This window comes from Sminthopsis crassicaudata, chromosome 6 (genome assembly GCF_048593235.1).
Source record: "Sminthopsis crassicaudata isolate SCR6 chromosome 6, ASM4859323v1, whole genome shotgun sequence".
Taxonomy (NCBI): Eukaryota; Metazoa; Chordata; class Mammalia; order Dasyuromorphia; family Dasyuridae; genus Sminthopsis; species Sminthopsis crassicaudata.
This window is the reverse complement of record NC_133622.1, coordinates 47,395,608-47,420,483: the sequence shown is the minus strand read 5'-3', so window position 1 is coordinate 47,420,483 and position 24,876 is coordinate 47,395,608. Positions and strand designations below refer to the sequence as shown.

Genomic DNA, 24,876 nt, shown 5'->3' with positions numbered 1-24,876 from the left:
CAAGTTTAAATTCTACCTCAGATACTTACTGTGTGACTCTGAGTCACCTAAATAAGTTCAATCTCAGTTTCCTTATCTACAAAATAGGACAAAAATAGTACCTACCTCTTGGTGTTATTTTGATGACAACAAAAGATAACATGAAGAACTTAGAAAATTTTTAAGTGCACTATAAAATGAAGATCATTTTTATTATTGTTACGGGTACTGCCTTGATTATAACCAACAAGGACACTGCATAAATGGACCAATGGTATGTTATACCTTTATAGGGCTTTAAAATTTGTAAGGTATTTGATATATTTTATTAGGACTGTCCAAGAACCTAGTGAGATACCTAATACAGTAAAATTTAGTACTCCACCTTGAATCCTTTAAAATACTATAGAATTCCCCTAATCTTGTTGCTTTCAATTGGAATAAAATCACTGGAGAAATACCAAACGAGAATTGCCATAATATGGATTCAAGGGATTTAGTTATAACGAGGTTGATGCTGAGGATGCAGAATGTCTAAAAACTAGTCATCACAAGTCCTTGGCCCCATTAAACTTACTAGAGTCTAAATTGCAAGGACTGGCAGGTTGGAAAACAAATGAAAAGAAAGTGAGTGAACCTATTTTTTATTTAGGTATTCTTTCCTAGCACAGATTCAGATTGACAGGAAGTATATTTTATCTATGTAGGTAGTAGCCTTAAGAGTCAAGATTTATGTTAGGCTGCCTTAAGAATGCTCTGTCAGGTTTCAAAGCCCTGAAATTCATGGTGTAGTGCTAAAGTGGGAGGTTGATAGCTAAGACAGTCAGCTATATCCACAATAAATAACAAAAAAAAAGCCAATAGCAATACTAAAATAAAAATATAACCAACTGTTTAAGCCACATATGTATTTTAATAATCAAGCATCATGCACCCATGGGCTATTTCAAGTCTAATCAATTATTCAATTAATATTTTCTTTAGTAATAAACAGGTTCCTGCCATTGCTCTCCACCCCCAAAAAAATTATGGACAAGAGCTTCTGAAGAATATTCAATTCAACTATTAAGCACTTAGTATGGGGCAGGAATTGGGTCTACAAAGACAAAATCCAAATAATTTTTGTGCTCAAGGAGTTTAAACTCTTTTGAGAAGAAATATACACAGAGAAGGGAAGCAAATGCAAAGTAATTTGAAGAGGTTAGGAAACAGTAATATTTGGGAATTTAGGAAAAGCTTCACAGAGGACAATCTAAAAATTCATTATTAGGATTATTGAATGGTTTTTAATGTGCTGACATTAAAAATTGTAGATTACTAGTTTGTTTAAAAAACAGGTGATGGGCTTCAGGACACATAGAAAAGACCATGTGTATGGTGAGATGTCTTTCTAATAACAAAGAATAAGAATATTACATATGTAAATCATGAAATAAGGAGAAAAAATATTTATCCTAGAAAATTTGACTCGATGTTAATCATTTGCTCTGTGTTTACATGATTTGTACACTGGCAGACCTGTCATTGCTGCTGCTGTCAAGAAGAACACTTAAAGTCTCTTCTGTTACACATACTCTTGAGGAAGTAAAAATATTTACCTGGTGTTTTGAAAGAGAAATAAGAAGTAATGTCAAATATAATTGTCCCTGCTTTACCTTTGTTTGGCCCTCAACTAGAGGGCCAAAAGTGTTTCCTTATAACTGAAAATGTTTAAAATCAAATACATTTAGATAATTTTGTAGAAGAACAGATGTTTTTTTCCTTCCTCAAGAAAAATAAGCATGTTTCTAGGCAGCTGACAATTTGGATTCTATTCTATTTTATTCTATTTTGATTGATTGTGTTAAGATACAGAACTGGTCTAATCTGATCTGATAAATCAATACTCAAATTATTGAGCATCAGTCATGTGCAATTCATGGAGGACTGAAAAATGTTAGAAACATGGTCTTTCTTCTCAAAGGGCTTGTAGTCAGGTTTGGAACCAAAGACACACATCTATATGTAGTTAGATATATAGATAGATATGTATTATATATATGTGTATATATATATGTATATACACATATATATAATAAATTTTATATATTATACATTATATATTATATATGTGTATATACAAACATACACACACACACATATCTGTGTGTGTGTGTGTGTCCTTCAAGTCTCAGGTAAAGTTATACCTTTCACAAGAAACTTTTTATAGTCCTCTTTGCCTTTAGTGCCTTCCCTCTGACATTATCTCCAATTTATATTGTATTTATTTTGTTTGAAGGTTATCTCCCCATTCAACTATGAACCTTTAGAGAACAAGGATTGGCTATTTTGTTCTGTTTGTTTTATAACATTTATTTGTAACTCCATTGTTTAACATAGTGCCTGGACTTAGAGTAGGTACTTAATAAATGCTTGTTCAATTGATTAGTAGGTAGTTAATAAATGCTTTTTGATAGATTGGTTGGATTGTAGTGAAATATTAGACAAGTATTAAAGAGATAGTTAATGAATACTTACAAAAGGAAAAGATGGTCATAAAAACCCAGAATGCCTTGACCAGGACTTGAACCGTGCCAGACTTTGTTATTTCCTTTCTAACAAGGTTATGTGAAATAACTCATTATTAATCTACAGTGCCTGTATAATATAAAACTATTGATCTACTTGACAGTTTGCCTACCCAACTTCAAATCAGAGACGAGACCACACTATTTTTTATCCAGTTTGTTTTTTCTAATATGTATGGTTACAGCTATCTCATGGACATGCCATGTAAGGCCAAAAAGAATTTGTAATGTTTCAGAGCTAAATACAAGCACATAGGAACATTTAAAAATTTTTGTCAACCAAAGGGGATCTTTTGTTTAGAATCTGTAAAAAATTATTTTAATGATTCTTTAGGTAAACATCATATTCTCCTGTTTTTTTTTTTTTATTCCTTTATATGACTTGAATTCAAGTGAGTTATTGTCATGGATCTTCAAAAATCAAGCAGAATAGAAAGGTGTTTCAGCCCTGGGAATAAATAATTCAATTTTCAAAAAAAAAAAAAAGGAGAAGAAATTATACGCTGTTAAACTTGACTTTGATTATTGGCAAAATTCTATTTACTATTGAAAAGATGGTTTATGAACTTCTAGAGAGAAAAGTCTTGTTTACTAAAAGCCAGCAGGGTAAGGTAGCTAGGTGGCACAGTGGATAGAGCTCTGAAATCAAGAAGACCTGAGTTCAAATCTAGTCTTAGACACTTAACACGTCTTAGCTGTGTGACCCTGGGCAAGTCACTTAACCCCAATTGCCTCAGGGGGAAAAAAGCCAACAGGGTTCTTCAAAAATAGCAAACTATTAAATCGAATTTAAATTCATTTTGATAAGATTATTAGAATAAAAAATGTTTCTGATGTAGTGTGACAAAGTAGATTTCAATAAACATTTTACTAATATTACTCTTGAACAAAACAGAGAAAAGCAGCACAGAATAATAAGGAATTTTGAGTCAGATGGACTTAGTTATAGAAAACAAGAACAATAATGTATTGTTGGTAGAAGAGTGAATTACTATTTTGGATTATATCCCCAAAATCAATGAATCATTTTATAAATGTTTATCCAGCAATATTTCTACAAGATCAATACCATAGATATTTAATAAAAGGATCAGTATTTTTTATATTTTATTTTATTTTTTATTAATTTTTATAATTATAACATCTTCTTTGACAGTACATATGCATAGGTAATTTTTTTTTACAACATTATCCCTTGTACTCCCTTCTGTTCCGAGTTTTTCCCCTCCTTTCCTCCACCCCCTCCCCTAGATGGCAGGCATTCCCATGCATATTAAATATCTTATAGTATATCCTAGATACAATCTATATGTGTAGAACCGAATTTTGTTGTTGTTGTTGTTGCAAAGGAAGAATTGTATTCGGAAGGTAAAAATAATCTGGGAAACTAAACAAAACAAAACAAAACAAAAACAAAAACAAAAACAAAAACAAACAAACAAAAAAAAACAATGCTCACAGTTTACACTCATTTCCCAGTGTTCCTTCTCTGGGTGTAGTTATTTCTGTCCATCATTGATCAATTGGAATTGGATTAGCTCTTCTCTATGTTGAAGATATCCACTTCCATCAGAATACATCCTCATATCATTGTTGAAGTGTATAATGATCTTCTGGTTCTGTTCATTTCACTCAGCATCAGTTGATCTAAGTCTCTCCAAGCCTCTCTGTATTCCTCCTGCTGGTCATTTCTTACAGAACAATAATATTCCATAGCATTCCTATACCATAATTTACCCAACCATTCTCCCATTGATGGACATCCATTCATCTTCCAGTTTCTAGCCACTACAAAAAGGGCTGCCACAAACATTTTGGCACATACAGGTCCCTTTCCCTTCTTTAGTATTTCCTTGGGATATAATCCCAATAGCAGCAATACTGGATCAAAGGGTATGCACAGTTTGATAACTTTTTGGGCATAGTTCCAAATTGCTCTCCAGAATGGTTGGATTCTTTTACAACTCCACCAGCAATGTATCAGTGTCCCAGTTTTCCCACAGCCCCTCCAACATTCATCATTATTTGTTCCTGTCATCATAGCCAATCTGACAGGTGTGTAATGATATCTCAGAGTTGTCTTAATTTGCATTCCTAAGATCAGTTTTTATAAAGTATTTTTAGCACCTCTTTTTGTAGTGGCAAAGAACTTGTGTTCATTACTTGGAAATGGCTGACCAAATTATGGTATATAAATCTAATATAATATTTTGAGAAACAAGAAACAATGAAAAAGTGGGTTCAGAGAAATATGGGAAGAATTTTATAAACTTTGCAGTATCAGGAGAACAGTGATAATAACACCACTTTAAAGACACAAACTTTTAAAGACTTTGATCTTTTATCAATGCAAAAACAAATGATGATTCAAAGGGAATGATGATAATCTCTGCTACTCATTTTCTTATGAATTCAAATTTCATGAGAAAACATATTTTGGACATGTACATTGTGGTTATGTACTTTTTTCTATATGCATATTTGTTGTTGCTATGTAAAATGTTCACTTGGTTCTACTCTCTTCACAACAAGATTATGTGATAATTAACTATGATGTATTTGACTCTTTTAAACAATGAGGTAATTCAGGCCAATTCCAATAGATGTGTGATAGAGAGAGCCATCTGTACCCAGGTTACAAGTAAACTCTGCTCCTCAATTATCTTGATTATACTCTCTATAGTACCACTCCTGAATGGGGCTGGGGCTGAGTCAGCTGAGGTCCAGGGATTGTATTTAGCTAACATCTGCCCCATTTCAGCTATAAGAGATTGCTGGTTTAGCCCTTAACAAGTTAAGTTCCTTATTTAGCATGCTCACTTAATCTTTAACAAAGTTTCCTCGTTACTCACGGTTTTGGGTCAGAGAGACTGAGATCTGGATTGGAGGCTTTTCCACTGGAATCAGGATTGTGTCTGTCCCTGTTCAGGCACCAAATTGCTATGGTCCAGTCTAGCTCCTCTGAAGGACTCAGAATAAGTCCTTGTCAGGATAAAGAAAAGTCCTGGCCCCACGTTGGGCGCCAATTGTAGCATGCTGTCATCTTCAGACGCTGCTGGATCGCTCTCTGGGAAGAGATCTGCTGTGTCAACTCAAATCGCTCAGACAGATTCTTCTTCCTGTAGAGAACCGTTGTCTCCAGGCAGTTGCCGTTAACTCTTGTCCAGAGAAGTGACTTCCCTTTCTGCAGAGAGCCCCGTCAAGCCTGATGTGGTGCAGAGACTTCTCCTATCTCTGGAGTGGTGTTCTCTTTTATCCTCCCAGAAAATGGGCATGGGATAATGCAAGGGCTTCTGGGAAGAAGTACTTCAACCAATGAGCTTGCTCCTCTTATCAAGTCAACCTGAGTTCTCACCTTGTCATTGTCCAGACAACCTGAGTTCTCACCTAGTAATCCTAACATTCACCCATACCAAATCCTGTGTTCTAATTTTTTGCCCTCTCTTCCCTACAACCCCTCCTCTAGATGGCAAATAATCCAATATATGTTAAAACATGTGCAATTCTTCTTCACATATTTCCACAATTATCCTTTTACACAAGAAAAAAACAGATCAAAGGGAAACAATGAGAAAAAAATGCAAGAAAAGAACAACAAAAAGAATGAAAATACTATGTCGCGGTTCACATTCAGTTCCCACAGTATGCTCTCTGGGTATAGAAGGCTGCTCTCATCAAAAGACCATTGGAACTGACTTGAATTATCTCATTGTTGAAAATAGTCACATACATCAGAATTTATAATCTTTATCTCTTATTGTCACTGTGTATAATGGATCTGCTCACTTCACTCAGGATCAGTTCATGTAAATCTCTTCAGACTTCTCTGAAATCATCCTGCTGGTTATTTCTTACAGAACAATAATATTCCGTAACATTCATATACCATAACTCATTCAGCCATTGTCCAACTGATGGGCATCCACTCAGTTTCCAGTTTCTTGCCACTACAGAGAGGGCTGCCACAAACATTTTTGCACATGTGGGTCCCTTTCCTTTCTTTAAGATCTCTTTGGGATATAAGCCCAGTAGTAACACTGCTGGATCAAAGTATGCAGTTTGATAACCCTTTAGTCATAGTTCCAAAGTACTCTCCAGAATGGTTAGATCCATTCACAACTCCACCAACAATATATTAGTATTCCAGTTTTCCCACATCCCTTTCAACATTCAGCATCATCGTGTTAGCCAATCTGAGAATATGTAGTAGTATCTAAGAGCTGCCTTAGTTTGCATTTCTCTGACCAATAGTAATTTAGACTAATTTTTTCATATAACTAGAAATGAATGGTTTCAGTTTCTTCATCTGAAAATTTTGTTAATATCTTTTGACTATCAATTGGAAAATGCATTGAAATATAAATTTGAGTCAATTCTCTATATATTTTAGAAATGAGGTCTTTATCAGAACCTTTGGATGTGTTTTCCCCCCAGTTTATTGCTTCGCTTCTAATTCTGTCTTCCCGGGTTTTGTTGTATAAAAACTTTTTAACTTAATATAATAAAAATTTTCCATTTTACATTCCATTAAATAATCCAGTTCTTCTTTGATCACAAATTCCTTCCTTCTCCACAGATCTGAGAGGTAGACTCTCCTTTGGTCTTCTAATTTGCTTATAAACTCACTCTTTAACTCTAAATCATGAATCTATTTCAACCTTATTTTGGTATATAGGTTATTTTCCCCTGAAATATTCATTCATTCTTCCATGCTATTTTCCAATTTTCCCAGGAATTTTTGTGACATATTTTGGAAGGGCATTGATAAATGGAATTAATTTGGAGAATATAAATCAGGATAGTAAAGGAACTGCAATTTGGCTATCGTGGAATAAATGGAAGGAAATAGGTATAGTTAGCCTAAAGGAAAGATAGCCGCCTTCATGTATTTGAAAGCCCTTAAAAGGGTAATACATTATTTGGCTCCAGAAGGTTAAAAAAAGGGTCAATATGTAGAAAGTAGGAGGAGGCAGTTTTAAGCTTATTATGAAGGAAATCTTTCTGGCATTTAGAAATGACATTTGTCTGCTTCAAGAGGTAGTGAATTTTCCAATATTGAAGTTCTTCCAAAAAAAAAGAGGTTAATATAGCAGGAGTCAGAGATTTTATGAAAAAATAATCTTTGTTTCAACGTAGGTAAACTAAAGAATAACTACATTATTTGTCTCTCTAATGAGAACCTGTGACTGTATAAGCCTTTCTTGAAGCTATAACCTTTTTACTAATGTTTTCTAGTTTAATTTATAGAGAACACATTAATGTTATTGTGGTTAATTTCTTCTAGCAGTGTGCCATCTCTTAGTTATTAAGCTATTAATAAATGTAATATAGATGGCTAAAGAACTATTTCCTTACACTTTTAACCTCCCTGACCCAAGGATCATAATCAGAAAAATACTGACAATCCACATTTTATCTAGTAATTTTGTTTTCCTAGGGGCTTTATGCAGAGGAATGAAGTCAAAATGAATTTTATTGTGCTTGTTTTAAAGATAAGTAAAACAAGATTCAGAGAAAATAAATGACATTTCCAAGGTCACCAAAATCCTAAAAGTGTGATTAAAATCCAGGTCTTCTGATTTAAATCACTTTGTTCCTCCCCAAACTGCTTCTCCCATTGCCAAGATCAAAAGGCCAAAGAGACAAAGGAATTTAAATCGTAGTAATTATGGAAAAGAAAAAAAAAAGGACCTTTGAAGCTTCGAGCTCTCAAAATTGGACCAAGCAATAGAAAGAAAGGAAATTTCACTGGGTCCAAACTGGACAGTAGCCTAGAGCCAGAACATCATAGAGTTGAAGAGATAGTGTGGGTCTTTATAGTTTTGGTGAAGTTGCTTTTCAATTCTTTTTTATTTTTCCCTCTTTTGTACATAGATTTCTACAAAGTTGGTACTAATCTCTTAATTATGAAAAGTATTTTTTACATCTCTATTCTATAGTATTGATCACCCTCTCTTTGATACAATTATTCCTAAGTTTTTGTAACTACACTCTCTTAGTTTTCCTTACGCCTATCTGATGACCCCTTCTTTGCTGCATTCCCACTTAGACCTCTCCATTTAACCATGGGTACCACTTAGGGCTCTTGCTCTGGGAAATTTTACCTTTTCTCTATATACTGAATCATTTGGTGATCTCATTTGCCATGAATTCCATTATCTTTTTGCTAATGATACTCAAATCTATTTATCCATTTCTAACCTTTCTACTAACATCTAGTATTATATCTCTAAACTCCTACTGGACATCTTGAATTGAGAGTTTTATAGATTTTGCAAAATCAGCATTCCAAAAGTGAACACATTTGCAGATTATTTACAGGCAATAAATGAAGCAAGTGATCCAAATTGAGACTTACATGATAAGAGGTCTTGTGATTCAAGAGAAGATAATGTGGAGTTGAATTACTTCAACAAGGAGTCAAGATGTAGAGAAGGCAGTAGCTAGTGTAGAGGGGAGAACATTGATAGTCATGTTGGGGAATATCCATGATTTGTTGAATAATTCTGCAGATGAAGATTTTTTTTTTTACAACAGAAGGTAGAAGAAGAGGTGAAAATCCGATAGATTATGTTTGGATAAGAAAATTTCAGAATTATTGAACATAATGGTGGCACTTTTGTGAGCAAAGGAAAGATCAAGGATATAACTATTTTTCTATGGAGTATGATTGGGTGAAAAAGTATTTCACATGAGTAGGTAAATTGAGAAATTGAGTATTTAGGTATTTGAGGGAAAATCAATATGTATATCAGAGTCCCCTAGTATAAAGACTTTAAAGGGAGAAATAAAAATGTGTATTAAGTATCTAATTCATTGAGGGAGGAAGGAGAATTACCTTGGAAGGCTGTAGATAATAATTACTGGGATTTTGATTCAGTAGTAGATATGAATATCAAGGACATCAAAGAGAATTTACTGAATAATAAATGGAGGGAACCTGGCAATGGAGAGCAAGGAGTATTCCAATTTCCTAATCTTGAGGAGAATGAGTAAAGGAATAGCTAATACTGGAAAGGGTGGTCAAACTTTTTCATTAGGGGGAAATCAAATTTCAAAAGGAATTAGCAGATGGAGTGGGAAAAGAAAATATTTAAAATGAAGGGAAATTTCTTGCTTATGAGACAGGAATTCCTGAGGGTGCAGTGGAAGGATTAGGTAGAATTAAGTTGAAACTTTGGGATGGGAATGTTGAAGGGGATTGAAATGAGGAATCACACTATTTTTGTTTTTGTTTGTTTTGTTTTCTCATGTTTGTTTTTTCTTTTTTCATCTGATTTTTCTTTTACAGCATAATAATTGTAGAAATATGTATAGAAGAATTGCACATGTTTAATTGGATTACTTGCCATCTGGGGAGGGGGTGGGGGGAAGTGAGGAAAAAAATTTGAATCACAAGGTTTTGCAAGGGTGAATGTTGAAAATTATCTATGCCTATACTTTGAAAAGAAAGATCTTTAGTTAAAAGGAAAAAAATGAGGAATTATGGGGTAGCCTATGGGGAATGGGATTTGGAAGACAATCTATAGTTCTGAGTCACTGGGATATGAATGTGAAAATAATGAAAAGATAATAAAAAACAATGGTTTGTAAAACCATGTATGAAAATATTCATCATTGAATGGATAGCACTATTTGTCTCCTTTCAAAGGAAAGGTGCAGCAGGATTTGGAAGGCCAAATCAAAGGAAGGCTTGATCTTTGCATTGGAAGCTCTCCACATCCCAGGTGGAAGACTGAGCTGGCAATGGAAAGTGGAAGTTGTCTTGTATTAACACAATTTTAGAAGTGGTTGTTTGGGGTAGATGGAAGGCATGGTTCTAACCCCTAGCATATGTTCTAATCTGATTTTTGATACAGCCACCACTTTGGTGCAGCCAGTTGGTCAACAAGCATTTATTAAACTCTTACTATTTACCAAGCATAAATACTCTATACCCATTACTAAGTACTGGGAATACAAATAAGAGCAAAATGAAAGAATAGTTTGGGGCCTTTGTCACCTTACTCCTAGACAATAGCAATAGTTGTCCACAAGGTCATCAGAAAATGACAGATTTGCTACTTTTGTGTTTTTTTGGTTAAAGTCACAAGTAAGTTGGTGCCCTATATCTCTAACCAAAGTATATAATCAACTTTGTCCTGACATACAGACGGATAATCAAAGAAACAAAAAATTACTAGTAACATATATAGTGAAAGAAATCAAATAGGGTAAAAAACATTCAATCAAAAGACATCCTGCTCATACCATAAAGCTCACTCTGATTCTCCCAGATGGAGGAAATATCTTAGAACACTTTGTAACTCACCTCAACACTATATTCTGCTGTGAGTACATGTTTTATTTCTCCTATCAAATTGTAAACCCCTTGAGGGCAAGGACCATATTTTGTTCTTCTTTAGTCCTCTACAATTCTCATAACCCCTTGCACATTGCAAGTACTCAATAAATGTCTCTTAAATTTGGATTTGTTCCCAAACAACAGTTATTTGGCAACACAAAGACTCATGGCGAATGTTTCAAAAGTTTACTTATCTCACAGATGCTTAAGGTTTGGTGACCTACCTTAGTTAACTTGGCAGTCTTAGACATATCTGATACTTTCCTTCATTTGGTTCACATTAGAGATAGATTTGTGTTATTTGGTTCTCCTTTGTGTTCTTTGTAGGAGTGCAAACAATAAAGAAAACAAATTACCTTTAATGGGAGATGTCACAAACGTGTTGATCCTCTCCTTATTTGTTCTTTTCGTTGAAAGCTATTGTTCTTGCTATAGCTTAAAATTATGTAATAACATTATATAATACTAAAATAAAAAAGAAATCTAAACAAATGCACATGTAGCATCCTTTTGTCTATCAGAACTTTTCTATTCAATAATTTTCTCTCCTTTTCGCTAGGGTTTCCTAAATTCTCGAATAACTTTTTTCTTTCTCTGAAAACTTTGTCACTAGTAAATGATAAATGAGATGAAATTCAACTATTATGACCTTTTATAGATATTTAAAATAATTAATAGAGCAGAGACACATACAAGCTATTCTGCACATTATAATGCTTATCTCAGTGAAGTCAGATAAAATACTATATTTTTCACTGTCTGATTCTTAGTTCTTTGACTATGGCATACATTGTTTGTCATCCTTATCCAAAAAGGATGACGTGTTATCTTAGACTGGCGCAAGTTGGACCAGAGTGAAATAAAACCTAGAATAAAGAGAGAAAGGGGGCAGCAGAAATAATAACTGCTAATTAAAATAATTATATTTTTAGAATGATTGATCTAAACTTATCCTAGAATGTTTCTTTTCCTGATATGAATGTACTTGTTATGGAAACTAACTTAGCCAAATGTCATCTATATGAAAAATTATTAGAAATAGAAAATTAGTTCTGTTTCAATTCTAATACAAAAGATAAATATCTTTTTGCTTAACGCTAATAAACATAAATTAGTGGAATAATGAGTTTTTTCATCTATCAAGTGAGGATGATATTACCTATTATTTAAAAGGCAGTTTTGAGACTCAAATATTATAAGGAATATAAGCACAAACTGAATAATAAAAAATTCTTTCTATTGGAATAAGTAAAAATTTAAATGAAAAATATAACTAAATGTGAATTTAATAAATTTCCTAAAAATAAAAACATATATATTTTGACCTGACGAATTAAAGGATTACAAAGTCCAATAGAGGAGGAGATTTGTACCTATGAAATTCTGGTCCCATTAAAATAGTAAATTCTAAGAGGAAAGAATCACACAATACTACTTTGAAAAATTATATTTTTGGAGTGACTTCTGCTGAAATATTTTGTTCATATTTTAGCATTATTCACATATTAAGTTTAATAGAATCTATGATAAGCTTATTGATGGATCAATAAAGAATAGGGAAGAATGTCTTCAATAAGAATGATAGGAAAGAAAGGAGATTCCATAGAGTAATAACAATGCTATAATAGGTAAATTTTCATTTCTGCTGCTGCCTCTATATTAATGGGTAAGGCAAGAGTCATTGTTTCTCATTCCCAAACCACATACCCTCATTTAAGCCACTTAAGACCCAAAAACTTCTGAAAAGAGTAAAAAGACACAATATAAAGAGCTGAAGTTTTGCTATTCAAAGTCCATCCTTAGCTATGAAATCTATTCTGGGGTTTCTCTTAATCTCATACTACCTGCTTCCCATGATCTGTTTTCTTAATTTTGTGGTCAGAATTCAGAATTCTTCATACCATTATGATGTTCAGATGATGTTGTATAAGTTGGAGGTTACCTATTATGACATGAAAACTACATAGCATATAACTGTGAAGAAAGGATGCATTTAAAGCCCAAGAGTAGGCCACTGTAATTAATCTTCAACATTTGTTACAATTTGAAGACCAAGAGGATTAATATTTTCTTTTTTTCTCTATAGAAGGTTAGGCCAAAAATCTGATAATGGGGAAGAATTTCAATTTAAAAAAAAAAGAGCTTGTGATAAAGGATCTACCAAATCTAATCTAAGAATAGATTATAATGATATAATTTATAGACAACATCCTTTTTGAAGGAGCTCTGTGAGTTTTTGTCAGTTAAATTAGTAGACATACAGCTCTACCACTACATTTTTGGTAAAGCACTAAATTATTCTCCCCAAGAAAACTCAATGCAAGATTTGTGGAATTAAGACCCAGAGAATTATCAGGCTAAACATCACATGGCATATCAGCTTTAGATTGGAATCCAATAATGGCTGTCTTTGATTTAAAGAGTTTCTGAGCCAAAGACACAATAATAATGGGAAATTTTAGGAGAAAAAGAATAGAAATGTGGATGGAAAAAGGTTAATTGTTGAAAACTAGCCTAATTCTTTTTTTTAACAAAGGACAAAGGGAAACGGCTCTACTGGTATCTTGGAAAGAGCATTAAAATGGAAGTTCTAGTTGAGTGAATTATTCATTATTTTACTTCTCTGTATAATGACTGTAAAATGGTGTAGGTGATCTCAGTGATTTCTTCTGGGACTAAAGTTTGTGAGAGAGTGTGCTATAGTGGAAATGGTTAGTTTTAGAGTAAAAGAACTTGAGATCATATCCCACTTTTGTCATTTACTAGATTTTATACAGACCACAACTTCTCTGGACCTCAGTTTCCCATTTATAAAATGCAAAGATTGGATCAAAGAAGGTCTCTAAAACTCACTCCAGCTGTAAAGTTTTTGTCTTCTGTCTCTGACAAAGCAACTTTATCTTATGGATTAAAATGATTAGTCAACAGGTCAAATAAGATTAAGATCACAGAAGGAATTGTTGCAGGCATCTCAGAGAACTGGAATTGTAAAATTTCTAAACGGAAAGAAGATATGGAAATATATTTAAAATGGAGATATACTCGAATTTCTTTTTTTCCCTTTGTCTATAAAACTAACAGTGATAAAAGGAAGAAAAATACACCTTCATTACATTGTAGACTTAAGAAACCATGCCTTCAACCAGAGATCAAAGAAATCCTCTGCGAAACCCTTTGGTTTACAGAACTCTGTCAATCAGTCTGTCAATGTTCCGGATTATTATCCAAGTAGCAATCCCAAATTTTGCTGGATATATCAGATCGTCTCCTGCTCCATAGGTAATGTTTTTCCTTAGTGGGTTTTGAAATTTTTATATTAACTTTGGGTTTGCATGCTTACCTCTCAAAATCTTTGAAATCTGAAAGTGAAACCTCAGGCATTAGATATAATCTTTTATTCAACAATTGGGCTGTAATTCTTTAGGGAACGTTCTATATGTAACCATCATAATTATTCAGGGGATAATTTAATTGTGAATTACCTAGGACTCCTGCTACTCCTCCATCATGGTATTTTCTATCCATTTTGGGCATGTTTATTGCATATGCCTTCCCTTTTGAGGCTCTTGAGTGTAGAAAAATGGGTTTCAAAACTAAATTTCTGCTTTGAAATTTTAGACTGGCCTGGTACAATGAACAATTTTATTCACAATCATAGGCCAAGTACGTGACAGAAGCTGGATTGAATTCAGAGTTTGGTCATATAACCCAAGAAGCAGCTAAATGTCTTAGTGAAGTTAGGAGGAGTTGAGTTCAAGTTGAGAATCAGACATTCAGATCTTATTCCCATAGATTTGCCTTACATAACAAATTTGATTAAATAATTCATAGTAAAAACTACTCCAGAAAAAAATATAAACAAAACCAACTACAGTATCTGGTACAAAGGGTGAGACAAAACATTATAGCATTATTATTCAAGGGTAGAAAAAAGATTGTGACCTTTTTTTAAATAACCTTGTACCAAAGTTATCACAGAGGCCAATAGAGTAAAAAAAAAAAATTGTGCACAAATATCACATGATAAAGCAAATCAAAGTGAAAAACACTCAACTTTTCCTGAAGAGTTGAATCCCATGTTATTATTTTTTTTTCTGTTAGCAAAAGGCTTTCTCTGTAATTTCTAGAAAGGGGGGATTAGAATACAAACTATGTTTCACATATGATCTGAAGTAAATTTCATTTTCATTTGTACTCATTCCTTGTATTTATTTCTCCAGATTAACAGTGTGGCTTCTTCCTGTTTACAAAGATGAAAAAGTGGAAAAGTGGTGGAAATTATTTGGAAAGCCAAAAAAAGGCACTGTTATTGTATCAATAAAAGGAGACCATATGTCCACATTCATATTGGGTAAAATCTCATTCTTCTCTGCATGCTTTCTTATAACTTAAATATATTTAAATTGTATATGACTCTACAAATTGATATTATATTAGGTGGGGGGAAGAGTTATTTAGAAACTTAACAGACTTAGCAAAATATGATAAAATACCAAGTCTCAATAATAAATCTTCTCAAAGAGTTGTGATTTTTTCCTTGTTTTCTTTTCTTTTGGGGGGGAAGGGGTTATAATTTTTTTTTATTTTTTCCCATTTTTTGCTATGCAATTGGTGTTAAGTGACTCGGCTAAGGTTATACAGCAAGTAAGTATCGATTTGAATTTGAATTCAGGTCCTCCTGACTCCAGGGCCAATGTCATCTTGCTGCCGCTGACTCACAGAATTTTCGAGATTAATATATCAATATATAGTAAAAACTTAGGGACTCTACTCCCTAAAAAGATAGGAAGAGAAGGGAAAAGAGAAAGGAATAAGTCTTTGTCAAACATCTATAATGTGCCATGCTCTATACTAAGTGATTCTTTTTTATAGATCTCTCATTTAAAGCTTACATCATCCCTGAGAGGTAGATATTATTATTATTATTATAACCATTTTACAATTGAGACAGAGATTAAATGCTTTGTCCTGAGTCACATAACTTGTAATTTTGTAAAGTCTGATGTGAAATAATTTTCCTTATTCCAGGCCTAAAGCTAGAGCTCCTCATCACCTCTATCACCTAGTAGTGATGACAGACTTCAAGTCAGGAAGACCTGAGTTCAGATACCTACAAACTATGTGTTCCTGGGAATATGTCTTAGCACATCAAGGACCCCAAGTAATTCTCTAAGGTTATACATTAGAGAATATTGTATCATTTCTATATTAGGAGTTCCATATGTCAAGGAAATCCTAAATCCAGACCAAAAATAATGTTATTACTTACAACAACAATCTTTCTCACATTTATATAAGCTCAAAAGTTTCTAAAATGTTTTTCTTCACAATTACCCTATATTTCATCCTAGCTATTGACACTCCTGTTACAAACTATATTACATTGTTATCTGAACAATGGGGGTACGTTAAACTACTTAGGAAATGAACATTTTATATGCTGTGTGTTGGGGTGAGGTCGGGATGAATCTCATAAATGTTTTGAAACCTAACAAAAACAGATGCTAGTCATACTACAGAAAGATTTTTAGCATTAGGCTAATTAAAAGTTCTCAACTGTATGAAATTTGAGTCTGTTCATTGACCACAATGGGCTCTGATTTAGTTGAGTCCTAAACAAAGAAGCAGCAAATCAGCAAAATTAATAGCAAATTTAACCAAAGTTTTGAGAGTCATTTTCATAATGCAACATTTAAAAAATAATTTTATTTCCTTACTTTTCAAGCTGAATTGACTTATATGACAGGTATTTTCCCAATGATGCAAAATTGATCTGTAGATAGTTTCCTTTGATTTCCATGATTTCAAAATATGTTGAGAAGCTCCTTTTAAACAGGAAATGATCTAAATAATATTTTGCATAAGAGAGGGTGAGCAAGCACTTTTCCCAATGTCCTATGACAAAATAAATTACTGGATAAAAATCTTAATAAATGCCAAAGGGCTGATGTTTTCCTTTTTGTGGATCTTTTTGTTTACATTTTTATTCTCCTCTATGTCCCAATGCAAGAAAGTTCTTCAAAAGATATATTTCTGTAGAGTTGTCACATATTAATAGAGGTGACATTTTTTTTTCAAATCAAGTAGGAATAGGTTCTATGTTTCAAGTGCAGAATGGAAAAAGGTTTGAATTCCTTCAGGGCTCCAGACAACTGTTTATTAAACTTTCACAGACTACTTCACAAAACAGAAACAAGAGGGCAGGTACAAAAAAGTCTGAAAGAGAAAAAGATACTGGAGGCCAAAATTCTCATTCAGCACAAAAGCATTCTCACACATACACACACAAACAAGGCTTCAATGAAGGTAATAGATATTTCTTTTATCCATTCAAAGGAAAACCCTAGGTTCTCTTCATAATGGCAAAGCTATTCCCAGTCTACATAACAAAAATTTGCCAGACACAAGGTTAGATCCAAAGGTGAAAGTTGACTTCTTTTTCCATGAGAAGTATAGAACAACCTTTCATCTAGAAATGTACAGAGCAGTTTATTGAGGTTATAAATGAAGGGTGGGGAAGAAGAGAAGGGATACTGACAACCTGAATTCAAATGCAGAATTTCATGGAAAAACATCACGCCAACTCAAAGGATCAAAAGATATTTCTAAAGTCATTTTTTTATTTGAAGACATTGAGGGGCTTTCTGAAGGTCATCCTGATGGACATGGTACTTTGCCCCCAAAACAGGCTGCTGTTCCTGTTTCCATCAAGTATTCTATGTTTTCCTAAACATGACCCTTAATTAAGATTCTTAGGAAAAGAAAAATAAAATCTCTAGAGGTTTGAAAGACCAAATTTCAAATATAAGGGTTATATACATAAAAACTGATATACAGTTTTATCTAATAAAAGGTTTATCATAACAAAAAGGTACAAGATAGGTGGTATTTCATTTCATTTTGACTTGTCAATAAGAGTCTATGCCTAGCTACATTCTTGCTTTAAATGCAAGTGGAAATTAAAAAAAAAAAAAAAAAAAAAAGAAAGAAAGAAAACAGAGTAGAAAAAATAAAGTACAGATATACAATTCCTCATTAGAGATCTGAGTGGCAAAAGAATGTAATTTTGTAATAATTCTAAGGTGATAAAAATAGCTTGGAAAATCTAATTTATCATAACTGTTCTTATTAAGAAATATTAGTTTTATAAAAGAAAATGCTCAAATAATTTATTGGAAATTATTTTTCTAATTCCTGGGCAGGAAAACAATAAACACATCACACCTGCAAAACAGTCTCCTTATTTTTCCTCTTCACTGATAGGCTATGTCTTCAAAATATAGATCAAAATTCACCCTCTCAAAGAAGCATTCCCAATCCTAAAAATTGCTTCCTTCCTTCGAGTTCCCTCTTTGGTAATTATTTGTTTTGCACAATGCTTTTTCCCATTTATTTGCATGCAATTTTAGAGACATTTAGAAGGCTTTAGAAGAAAAATGGAAGCAAGAACATATCACTAGGGAACAAAAAATATCACAGAGTCCAAAAGAAGTTTATCAGTTAGGCAAAAATCCAGAATGTCCTTTCAGGGAACACTGAGGGAAATAAGAAATTTTGCCCTCTCCATCCCTACACCCAATGTATGGGCCAAAAAGATAGAGAGGAATCTTTGCTTGGAATGGATAGAGCCACAATGAATTAGTACAATCAAAGGCAAATTACTGTTCAAATGTTTTTCATTTATGTCTGACTCAGTGATCCCACTGGAATGGGTTTGCAATTTACTTCTCCAAGTCATTTACAGATGAGGAATTGAGGCAAACAAGATTAAGGATCACACAGCTAGGAAGTATGAAGGATATATTTGAACTCCTAACAATGAGTCTTCTTGATTCCAGATTCTAACTATCTATCTCTCCAATTATCGATTATACCACATTTCAAGGAAAATAATGCACATTCAGATAATATCAGCTAGCTTATTAAGTACTAAGCGTCTTTCCAAATTTCAAGAACCATGGGTAATAAATATCTTACACATATACACACACAACCATTTGTTCATATTCCTTTCCCTTACACAAATCAGTCCCACTATAGTAAATAATCATTCTGATTTGTCAACATATGGTGGTGACCACAAGGAACTGTTGATCATCTGTTTCTTCCCACCTTACCCCTGTTTCCTTCATCATGTAGATGATGATCAGTGTTTTCTACTTGCAATTTTTAAAAAATTATTTTAATTTATTATTTGATTTTTATTTTTTTAATTCCAGTTTCAATTTATTTCTCTCCAAGCCTTTCTACAACCCCTGAAAAATCAAGCAATATGATGCCAATTGTACATGTGAAAGGATGCAAAAGATATCTTCATATAGCCATGTTGTAAAAAACAAACAAAAACAAACTTAGAAACTGAAAAAAATAAAGAAATTGGGGAAATGATGTTTTACATTGAAAGGTCATCACTTCTATGGAAGTAAACAACATTTTTTTATCATGAGAACTTTGGAATTGTCTTTGGATCACAGTATTGATTAAAGTCTTTCAAAGTTTATTATCACTACAACATTACATCCTACTTCTCACTTTGCATAAGTTCCATGTTCTTGCCATGTATTTTTTTTCTTTTCTGAAACTAATCCCCTCATTATTTTATAGTAGAATAGTACTCTATCACAATCATAAGCTACAACTGGTTCAACCATTCTTTAAATGATGAGTATCCCCTTGATTTCCAATTCTTTGTCACCTCAGAAAGAGCTGCTATAAATATATTTTTGTAGTTAAATGTCCTTTTCCTTCTTTTTCTTTAATCACTCTAGGACCCAAAACTAGTTGTGGTATTTTTTTTAAAAGTATGCACAGTTTTATAGCCTTTTGGAAATAGTTCCATTTTTTTCCCTCCAGAATGACTGTACCAGTTCGTTACTCCACCAGCAGTTCATCAGTGTAGTTATTTTTCCAACAACCCCTTCCAGTATTTATTATTTCTGAAGAAGTGAGATGATAGCTCTGAGTTATTGTAATTTTTCTTTTTCTAGTCAATAGTTATTTAAGTATTTTTCATATGACTATAAATAACTTTGATTTTTCTAGAAACTGCATGTTTATATCCTTTGAACATTTATCAATTGGAAAATATCTCTTATTTACAGTTTTATATTCAATATATATTTGAGAAATAAGGACTTTATCAAGAAGCTTCCTTTAAAACATTTTGATATTACTTCACTATCCATGGTACCTTTTAGCATAATGTAATTTCCCTAGTTATTTCTTTATTTCTTTGGAGATCACTGTAACGGAATCAATTCACATCCATGCCCTCATTCTATCCTTCTAACTATCCTGACAATGATAAAGCTCTTAGGAATTCCATCTATTATCTTCTGATATAGGAAGTAAATAGGTTACCTTTATCTAGTCTTTTGTGATTATTTCATAGAATATATGTATATACATGTGTGTGTGTGTGTGTGTGTGTGTAAAACTTTTTAGGTTGCTCGAGTTTCATGTTTCAAAGTCAAATTTATCTATTCAGCTCTGCTCTTTTAATCAGCAATGCTTGAAAGTCCACTATTTCATTTAAAAAACAATTTTTTTCTCTTGAATGATTTTACTTAGTTTTGCCTGACAGGTTATTCCTGGTTTTAATCCTTGTTTCTTCCAAAATGTCATATTCCAAGCCCTCTGCTCCTTCAGTATGGAAGTTGTTAAATTGTGTGATACTGACTGTGACAATCTCATGTTTGAATTGCTTCTTTCTGGATGCTTGAAGTATTTTGTCCTAAAAATAGAAATTCTAGAATTTGGACATAATATTCATTTCATTTTGGGCTCTCTTTTAGGAGTAAGCAGTAAATTATTTCCATTTTTATTTTTACACTCTAGATCTAAGATATTGGGGCTGTTTTCCTTGGCAATTTCTTGAAATATGTCTAGACTTTTATTATTATTATTGCTATTATTAAATCTTTCAGATAGTTCAAAAATTCAAGTCAATATTTTGGGTTCTTTTCCTGATAAGATAATTCATATTTTCTTCTATTTAAAAATTATTTTTAATTTGTTTTATTATTTCTTGAAGTCTCATAAAATCATTAGCTTCCACTTTTAATTTTTAAGGAATTTTCTTCAGTGAGATCTTGTACTCCTTTTTTCCATTTGGCTAATTTTACTTTTTAAGGAGTTTCTTTTCTTCTTTGAAATTGTATAGCTCCTTTTTCCATTTGGGAATGTTTGCTTTTTTAAGGTGCTATTTTCTTCAGTATTTTTTTTACATTTTTATAAAGATCTTAATTCTTTTTTCACAATTTTCTTGCATTACTCTCATGTCATTGTATTATTTTTCCTCTACTGATCTTAATAGCTTTTTAAAATTCTTCCAGGAATTCTTATTTTGCTTGAGTTCAATTACCATTTATTCTTTATGATTTTTTGGTAACTGTTTTCATATTGTTCATTTCTGAGTTATTCCTTAACTGCTACCATAATAATTTCATGGACATATTTTTTTTTGTAGTTGTTCATTTTTTTTTCCATCCTAATTCATTAGACTTTAAAATTTATGGTAAAGTTGAGTTTTGTTCACTTGGAGGGTGTTAAGGCACTGTCACAAGCTTCAAGCTTGTTTGTGTTGCTCTTTTTAGATCTAGATCTGGGGAATCTGGAAGTTGTGTTTTTTTTTGTGTGTGCTTCCAAACTGATGTGATCCAGGGATCACAGTCTCCTCCTGGATTGTGCTGTGCTCTTTAACCAAGAAGGGGTACTGTCCTTTACAATCACTAATTCTAGCACTCCTTTTTTCTTCTGAACTTAGAATAAGCTCCTTGATCCCTTATGATTGAACATTAGTCCTTCTATATTTTAAAATCTCTTCATTACATGTAATTTAAAGATAAATATTTAGAATATCAGCAGCAACTAAAAGCTATTTTAATTTTTTTATGGATTATTGTAATGTCTGAGTGAACAACATGTGTAAATGTTGTGTAAATGTTTTGGTTCTGTTTATCTACTGAATTTATAAATGTATTTAGTGGGTTGTGTAATAAAAGATAGTTTTTGTGTCTCCAATTCCAAGACGCACATACATTCTCTCTCTCCCCCCCTTTTCTCCTCTTTCCCTTCCTTCCTCCTTCTTTCCTGCCTCCCTCTTTCCTCCCTCCAGCCCTGCATCTCCCTTCTCTCTCCCCTCTTCCTCCCTTCCCTTCTTTCCCTTTTGTCTTTCCCTCTCTCTTAAATTAGGGACCAACCCCATGCAAGACACTGTCATGGGCTTAATGTTAAAAGATGATGTTATTAAATACACACAGAGAACTGGATAAATTATTCTTCATAAATCAAGACTGAAAAATTATAACCTCAGGGAAAGAAGTTTGACAACCCATAAAATATGGAATCAAGGGCTAAATGTTACAATCCTATTATGCTCTATGAGGTTACAGTGAAATTCCCCAAAGTAATTATTTTCCTGTGTTGGTCTAGAGAAGGACAATTGATTTGCTATATCTGATCAATATGTGTTTGCTTATGCTATTCTGATTGTGGGATTTTAGGGAACTGATATTCTACTTAGCTCATCAGTAAAGATTTTTATATATAAAAATGAAATAAATGATGAAATTAAAAAATAAAGGTTGAATTATATAATTTTGATCTCCAAAATTTACTTCTTTTAAGACACATAGATATACAAGTAAAATGCTGGACAGATACTTGAAAAACAGTGTAATAAAATAAAATAACACTTGCTCTATTTTCAGATTATGTGGGTTCTAATCAAACCCCTCCAACATTTATTATTTTCTTTTCCTTGTCATATTGGCCAAACTGAGAGGTGTGAAAAAACATGTCCTCTTTTTTTTTTTAAAGAAAAAACATTCATCTTATATTCTATAAGTTGTACAATGCTTTTCTCTAAGATAATTATTGTATTTTATGCACAAAAAAGTCAAATTAATGTAAGACTTTATGAAACTAAAATTCACTAATATTATTAAGGGAATCAGATTAATGATCTAATATCTATGCTAGCCCAAAAATTCTATGCTAGATTAAATGTAATTATAATTCCAAATTCTTGAAGTATAGTATATTCCCTACCCTTTGGGAAATTAAATTTTAATAGGCCATGTTTATAAAATAATGAAGTGACATTAATGATATAATATATTGTAATATCAGGAAAAATAAATAGGGAGTATTGAATATAACATTTTACATGGCTACTTTATGGACTTGAGCAGTACACTAGCTAGAGGAAAGTACTAACTAAAGAGAAAAATAAATTCATACAAAAGCACACTAGTAAAATGGTTGGTTATACTAGGAACCTAATGATTTATAGTAAGCAAAAATCTAACATGTTACAAGACCAGGGCCCTATAAATTTCCCAAAGTTAACCTTATGCATCCACATTTATAAAATATCTTACAGTTGAAATACCTCATTTCCTTCTAGATATGATATCTTAGGAAATAAATTGAAAACTCAAAGATATACAAGGAGAGTCCTAAGGATAAAGATGGGTCTATAGTTCATCCTCTAGTAATATGTGAATTGATTAAGGAACCAGGGCGGGGGGGGGGGGGGGGGGTGTTAGTCTAAAGAACAGAAGACTTGGGAAGAATCAAGTTAACACTTATTTAGAGATTTGTCATGGGAAAGAGGATTTGAATTTGTACAATTTAACCCTACTGGGCAGGATAAGAGTTTCGGGAAGGCAGATTTATCCTACATGAAAAGGGAGGAGGGCAATCTAGTAATGAATGTTATGGTGAAATTATTCTCCATTCATTAAACAGCTCCAAAAATGGCTACATTATAGGCATATGATTGCCAGATAATGTGGCTTTAAATGAAGGTTGAAAAGTGTTTTGACTGAAATTATGTGATTGTGAATTTTAAATGAACCTATTTCACATAGTTATGGTAACGACCAGCTAAAAAAAATATAAAAGTAATTTGTAAAATAAAAAAATTCTATATAAATGGAAATGGAAATCACTCGCCATATACGAATGGTTTTGAGGCCTTTTCACACTTGGAAGATAACAGTTTTTCAGCTTCTCCATTTAGAGCAATGAATTTAATTTCACAATATATCCAAAATGGTAGTATGTAATGACAGCTATGGTTTATGGGGATGACATCCACGATGAAAAGCAGAATGGGTATGTATGGTTTGTCTGATAAAGGTAAAATCACATGAGCCTATGTGTGTGCACACAGAGAAATGTGTTTGAGATGAGCAATTGAGTGAGCTCTAAAATTTAGTCACTCGTGATTACTGCTGAAGAAAATATTCTTACAGGACAAACACAGCAGGCTGTTTGGGTGAGAGGTTTCATTAGTCATATTAATGCAAATGTAACTTAATGAAAAGGATCTCATGCTATTACATAAATTGTGCTTTGCAAATATTATTAGTTTCTCAAATACTATTAATAAAATAAGATTATCCTATTGAAAGAGTTTGCATAGTATTTTTTAAGGAAAATAGAAAACAGATATGAGTTATGCTAACTAATATTTCAAAGATCAGAATGATTTAAGCCTGAAATCAGTGTGGAACCTAACATAGTAACTGTGGCTAAATTTTGCATGATTTATTGATGATAATATATAGACATTCAAAAGAAGCTTTGGAACATCTAACATACATATACAAGCTATTCAGTGGGTCTTATATTTGCACGACAGGAATTGTAGGCAACATCAAGAAAACAGGTCCCTCTAGATTAATATCTTCTTCCTTTCTCCTTTCAAAGTTCTGCTCTAGACTTGCTTTGAGTGAAGCTTTTTCCTCCAATATGGAGATCCTCCTTTGCATTCTAATGTGATCCAAGGAGGAAATAATTTCATTTCTTGTGAGTAGACATCTATAGAAATGGTTGGATCAACACTTGGAGTGATACTTTTGGAATCACTGTAAATACTGAATGTACAAGGCAAAAGTATTTGAAATCTTATGTCTCTCTGATGTATTATGGTGAGTGATAGTGGGTTGAAGGAAAAGAAGGAGGACATATAAAAGG

At 32.8% G+C, this 24,876-nt stretch overlaps 2 long non-coding RNA genes across 2 annotated transcripts in view; one reads left to right on the top strand and one right to left on the bottom strand.

The window, feature by feature from the left end:
• Window positions 1-12,767, bottom strand: part of LOC141545485 (uncharacterized) — a 68,976-nt gene extending 56,209 nt beyond the window's left edge. The window contains exons 1-2 of the long non-coding RNA XR_012483033.1: window positions 12,735-12,767; window positions 11,247-11,325 (exon numbers count right to left, since the gene is read on the bottom strand). This is a non-coding gene — a long non-coding RNA (uncharacterized LOC141545485). The remainder of the gene's footprint in view (window positions 1-11,246; window positions 11,326-12,734) is intronic.
• Window positions 12,768-12,894: 127 nt separating this feature from the next.
• On the top strand, window positions 12,895-15,235 carry LOC141545699 (uncharacterized). Its single transcript, XR_012483120.1, has 3 exons — window positions 12,895-12,979; window positions 13,972-14,169; window positions 15,111-15,235. It is a non-coding gene; the product is annotated as an uncharacterized LOC141545699 (long non-coding RNA).
• The last annotated feature ends 9,641 nt before the right edge of the window (window positions 15,236-24,876 follow it).